Raw genomic sequence first — 6764 nt, forward strand, 5'->3', positions numbered from 1 at the left:
TTGCAAGACCTTGTTAATTATGAAGATCTTAATAAAATAACTGGTTTCTATAATTAAAAACTACAACAAATGCTAATGGCATACGTTACCTAGCATCTAATAATTATTAATCGTATTTTTTTGATACGAGGAAAATCTTTTAAGAACTCCGATCGGATTTACGAAGAGGGAAACGTTTTGAATGTTCATGAAGGTCGTAAATTAGGTAATATTTATGCTGCATGAGGAAATGGCAAAAACCCCAAAAATTAGCGGAGTTTCCTTGAATAGATTTTTTTTTGCTGGGAATTCCGCAATTGATTTAAAGATATGTCATGTTTCTTAAGTGTCATAGCGCTATAAAAAATGGTATCCTTCACCAAGGCAGCGCCATCTGCCGACCAGTATTAGCAACTATTGAAGTTAACGATTTTCGCGTTTGAGTGGTCGTGGTCTCATGTTTATGTGTTCCGGTGTGCTCGTGTGGGGCGACGCGACGACGGTGTCCGTGCCGGGCCCATAGACAGACCTACTGCATTTCTTTGGGGATACACGTAATTAGCACTTGTTGACCGACCAGTTTCACGACCAAAAATGCAATAAATGCTGGAGGCAGTGACCTCGAGACACTGCTCAGTATGGGAGACTGTCATCCTGGCAGGCGGTCTCAATTGCCACCACACTAGGTGGCACTAGTGGAACTTCCGTCATACGAATTTGAACGGTAGGCGTCGGCGACGTCCAAAATGAGCAAACGAACTGCCTAATTATTAAATCATCGTCTTCGAAGTGAGAAATTATTTTACGTTACCTTGTCGCATGCAAATAGAACTAGTGGTACTAAATACGCTGTCATTTGCGTAAGCACTCCCGCTTTTAAAAAAAACATACAGCTCCGAATGCGAACGTCTTTGGAGTCTGCATTCCGGGGCCCCCCGTGACGAGAGCCATAATATATACAGATCGCATGACTCCGGCGAGCTCCTGAATAATGGACGACCTTTGGTAATGTAGACTTCACTCCGGCCGACTTTGAAACTGGCATAGGGCAGCCAAGTGTGAATCCCTGTGTCGTCGCCCTGACATACCTCGCACCTCGCGACTACCGCAGCTGCTGCAGCGAGCGACGTGTGGACGAGCCGGCCACTCGGAGGCGCCGGGCGTCAGTGATGCCCGGGAAGACGATGGTGTGGCGACGTTCTTTTTTTTTATTGCTTCGTTGGGCGGACGAGCTCACAGCCCACATCCACAACGTAAATGCGCCACCCACCTTGAGATATAAGTTCTAAGGTCTCAAGTATAGTTAAAACGGGTGCCCCATCCTCCAACCCAAACGCATTACTGCTTCACGGCAGAAATAGGCAGGGCGGTGCTACACACCCGCGCGGACTCACAAGAGGTCCTACCGCCAATACAATACACGTTCCAAACACGTTACGTGTTTTGTATGAATTAAACTAACATTCATTTTGTGATATGTGATATAATGTTGGTATATAATACAAAATCACAACTGATGTGCAATCACTCACTCAAATAATGTGGTTACGTCATTATGGACCTGTAGTTTGGGCACTGTTCTTGTAACCGGTCCACGAACCTACCTTGACCTATCCGGACAAAACTATTTTCAATTCTAATAAAATAACAATAAATTTTAGGCTATAGTTTTCGGGGAATCGGAATGCGTCAAATTTTTATTAAAGCCATCGACAGCTTTACACGACCCGTTGTAACTTTAATAACACAAAGCCGAGGGACCAAATACATTGGTCTGAAGAAACTGAAGATCGGAACAGAACCAGTTGCTCTCATTAGAAGAATAGCATATCACTACAATTCAACCTCGAATGCCAACTTACCATAAGAAACGACTTGAATTAGTCTGTATTTCTAAACCAAAGACAAAACTTTAAATTTATACGCAGCTTAAGACTGTCGTACAAGACTTAGTCGTACGATAAAGACGCAGTCATCGCTAGAGCTGTGGTGAGTGCACACTCTGCAATGCAGAGTCGGTCTCCATAGAAACCAACGATCAATATTCAAACCTTCCATTTGTTTATCTTTTATCTTGTTTTATCCGGGAGGAACCACAGCTCAAAGCCGTCAAATGAGGGCTACTTTTTGACCGCAAAACCTTTATCTTGAATTATCTTTATTCTTGGATAATTATTCGACCTTTTCCATGTCACAAGCGGTGTGCCATGAAACTGCAACATAACAAGTTGCGTAGTCAGGAGTCAGTATTTACATTTGTCTGTCAGATCGGGTTGAGAATCGCTTAAGAACACTCCCTAACTTCCATTTTATAAAAAGGTTAGCAATGAACATATTCTATCCGATGTCGCTAAATGCAATTTAAAAGTTTATAACGTGTTTTAGCTGTAAGTAATATTAGCGACAGGTGTGTTATGGTCACGCTGCCCGAGATCAGCCAGAGCCGTCAAGTTCATTCACAATGTGCTTTCGAAAATAATGGCTCTGGCATTACCTCCTTTCCACCGCGTTTGCCGACGTTCTTCGAAGCAGAGGCTCACAGTGTGTCGAGATAAATTAACATCTGCTTTGCGTTTCTATGTTTATTTTGCAATATTGTTTTGGGTAAAGTCCTTAGCGACGGGAGGCAGCTTGGCTGTGCACCAGGAGTCGGTAGCTGCCGACTTGCTTGGCAGATCTACGCTACTAACTCTGAGTAAATATTTTTATTCAAACATTTGCATATTTGTTTTGACATCCGTCTACCAAATTAACATTTAGACCTTCAGAGTGTGATCTCCACTCACCGTAACTATTGCGCTTTGATCTTTTTCGACCCATAACACTGTTTCACACTGAGTTTACTATGTTTGTTTCACTTCAATAATCCATCACTCCACACATTAATTAATTAATTAATACCACTAGAATAATTATTCTAATTTAAATGAGATCATATATTTGATAAGCCAAGGAACATGCTCTTTAAAAATGAAGTACACTTGAGAGCGAGTCCCGACTTACAGAAGTAATTCTTCACAAGCGAGCGAGTCTGACATTTCTCCACTGCTCGATGTCGGTAAGGCGCGACCGCCAGCTGTCGTCGCTCACAGCAGAGTGCAAGACCACGGTCGCGCTGTGAGGTCCGTGCGTGAGGTGGGACTGCGGAGACAGCTAGTCACAGTAGTCGCGCGCTTTGTGGCCGGACGCGGGCCGCGGGCGGCTCATTAGCAGGTGAGACCGGTTTGTTATCACCGACTTGACAAGCTTGTGATAAGCGACGCGGGAAGACCCCGCACTGCCAGGTGGAATTTTTAATGACTAATCATTATTTGTATCGATTTGTTGTTTGCAACAAATTCAATTATCGTAGTTGTGATCTGGCGCCGCCATCGCCCCGGATAGTTTTGCCGCGAAGTGGTCCCGTCTTTTAAGATGTCGGTCCTGTGATGAATCTTACGTTCACATGAAATGTGTCAAATTTTACAATTTTTAATAAGCATTTAGTGAACAGTATCATAATAAACTGAAAGTGAGGTCTCAAAAAGGTGTTGTTCAACGTTTCGCCCATTCAACTACTTTTTGACTTTATTTTATTTTGTTCACACATGAACCCTCGCCCTCTTTCCCTGTACGTACCAATAATACCAAGCGCATTATTTTTAACTATGTGATAAAATAATTTCCCCAATAAACTTTTGTAACAGGAGAGACCGCGCGAAACGACATAGCTTCAAGGTCAAGCAAATCGTATCGGAACCCTAAAGGTTAAGTGATGTCGTAATGTCATATAGTTTTTTGCGTTAACACATAGGTACCTAAACATAAAAACTTTAATGTCGTTTAAAGGTGAAATCTATACTTATACTTAATATTTATAATATTATAAGTGGAAAGATTGGCTTGTTTGTTTGTATTGAATAGGCTCTGAAACTAATGAACCGATTTGAAAAATTCTTTCACTGTTTGGAAGCTACACTATTCCCGAGTGACATAGGACATAATCTTTTTTGAAAAAAATTTGGTATCCTTACTAAAACTCCAATAATGTAACCCAAGGTGTAAAAAAAATACCTAAAATATTCATTACATCGCGTGCCCTGCGAAAACTGTTGATGATAGAATAAAATAATGTACTACGACTTTATTAAAATTTACAAAAAGTGTCGCGACAGCATATATCTAACTATTATGCCACAATAAGTGTTATTTTATTTTAGAAAATAAAAGAAAGTCAAATATCGTTGAAATTTTTGTTAAAGACCCGAGCGGAGCGGGAGCTGGCCGCTAGTTATTAATAAAACGATTGTTGTTGATTGATGTTCTACATGTTGTAGTTGTTGTGGCCATTTCGTACTGATTATGTAACCAAACGGGGCTCGGGCTTAAAGCAGTGGACTGAAGTGTTTTTGAACTATGTTATGCATTTTTTTTTATTGCTTATATGGGTGGACGAGCTCACAGCCCACCTGGTGTTAAGTGGTTACTGGAGCCCATAGACATCTACAACGTAAATGCGCCACCCACCTTGAGATATAAGTTCTAAGGTCTCAAGTATAGTTACAACCGCTGCCCCACCCTTCAAACCGAAACGCATTACTGGTTCACGGCAGATATAAGCAGGGCGGTGGTACCTACCCGCGCGGACTCACAAGAGGTCCTACCACCAGTAATTACGCTAATTATAATTTTGCGGGTGATGTCCGACACGCCCCGCGTCTGTCTCAGCCCTCAGCGATCCTAGTTCGAAGAGGCTGCTCCGACAGTACCACCGGAAGAGCTGGTCGTGGGATCCAAGAACAGCTTCAATAAGCTCATCAAGTTTGTCCTCGTTATGTTTATGATTTTTTTAAGTAACACCTTATGAAACCTTTTTTGGCTGTTCAAACTACATTACGCTTTCTTATTAACTACACAATTATTTTCAACAAATATATAAAGTAGTACAATATACACCTGGGGGCCAGTAATCAACAAATATTGATTTTTTGTTCGTGAACAAAATCTTCAATTCGTCAATTGTAGATACAATTGTATTTACTTACAGTTCCATGTGCACAGTAAGTGTGTCAATGTTTAATTACAGATTTTTTCACAATATTGGTTACTCTTCCATCGTTTTCTCGTGATAGCATACCTATATAGTTCGTTTACATGTCCAGAGTCTGGTGTATTACCTTGAGCCTGCCACATGTAATACTTCGCGATATTTCTGTGCATTCTACGCGGGGTCTCTCGTAGGATGATTGCTTTAAGAGAGGTCAGATATTCGGTTGGTACTGTAGGACGGCTATCTTGTAGAAATAATTTAGCTTGAGAATTTCTTGTTTTAAGATCATTTGGTCTAAATCGTAAATCCACAATTAAAAGTTTTGCAATTACATTTTCATATTTTCTTGAATAACGTGTTCAGATATCAGAACAGTGGCTCGAATCGAAATGCTGATTGACGTTAGCGGAAAAGTCAAATATTTTCATGTATTTCACCGTTCATTACTTATTTATAATCAGTCACTGTTCTCGGGAGGATCATCGACCATAATCGCAACGATAATCGCGACGTTGCGCGACTCTGTGGGACGCATCCGAACAAAACGAAGGAAAATATCGTTACAAAATCACTAATCAAATAATAGATCAGCTTGTTTGCGATTTCCATGAACGAGGGGAAAGCCCGAGCATAATTAAAAAGCAAATTTTCCGCCTTCACTACTCACGTGAGTAACAACACAGAAGGGGGTACTTGGATGATTAAAGAGAGAGACCCAGAGACGGATGGCGAAAACCTTATTGAATCTAATACAACAATCTCGACAATGGTCTCATCATTGAACTCATTGCCGACCCCACTTAGTTGGCGAGCCCAGGACTGGCCACTGTATATACATATGTACATTATATGGATGTTTTTTGGAAAAATTGCAAACTGCTAAACACTAGAGAATCTAAATAAATAACTAAATCACTAATAAATAGATATATAGATAAAATAATAATCAAGTACGAGCATTATATACACAGTAATACTTTTTAAATTATTTTAACGTATTAATTGAGGGTTCAATTCAAGGAATAAAAGCTAAGAGTCTCGGCTGCGAGAGTGACGTGGACTTTATCATTGTAATGTCATGTCTGGGAAAAAATAGACGACTAATAATGTAGAACATTGTATCCGGTACTGTGGAACCTATAATTTAATTGCTCTATTTATAATTACGTAACTGAAAATATGTATGTGAAATAATCATGAAATGAAAAAAAACATCCCTTTTTTTATTGCTCAAGTGGATGGGTGGACGAGCTCATGGCCCACTTGGTTTATTAAAATTGAACTTTATTAAACGGACTTTATTATAACACTAACTAAAAACCGAAAATTAAACTATTTTAGTAAATGTGATAAGGGCATTGCGGCGCCGACGTGCAAAGAAATATTTAAACCATTTTACGAGTGACGAGCCTACGGCATCGCGGCATGTCGCACGAGGCACGTACGTAGCCGCGCAGCCACGGGTGCGTCGCCCACCATCGTATAAGATTGGAAAGCCCGTAGTCTGCATCGCAGCCGGGACAGAGCGAAGGTTGCGACCTTCGCAGTGACTCACCCATCAGCCATGACGTAGACACTACACGAAAGCTACGTAACACGCAGGGCCGCACTCAAGTGTACATTGCTATAGCTGATTGTAATCTGTGACGTGATGAATCCACCAAACAAAGTGGGCCTCATTGCTTACGGGCAAGGATGAGCTAATAGACCGTCCGCGGCCTACTATAAACACTCTTTAGAACTTCTATTGAAAGAC

The 6764-nt window shown here is 41.0% G+C and overlaps 1 protein-coding gene across 3 annotated transcripts in view; it reads right to left on the reverse strand.

Moving 5' to 3' along the window:
- The window catches only part of LRP1 (LDL receptor protein 1), a 77263-nt gene that overhangs the window by 4369 nt on the left and 66130 nt on the right, over positions 1–6764 (reverse strand). The window lies entirely within an intron of this gene.

The sequence above is a fragment of the Bombyx mandarina genome, chromosome 20, assembly GCF_030267445.1.
Source record: "Bombyx mandarina strain Sakado chromosome 20, ASM3026744v2".
In the NCBI taxonomy this organism is placed as follows: Eukaryota; Metazoa; Arthropoda; class Insecta; order Lepidoptera; family Bombycidae; genus Bombyx; species Bombyx mandarina.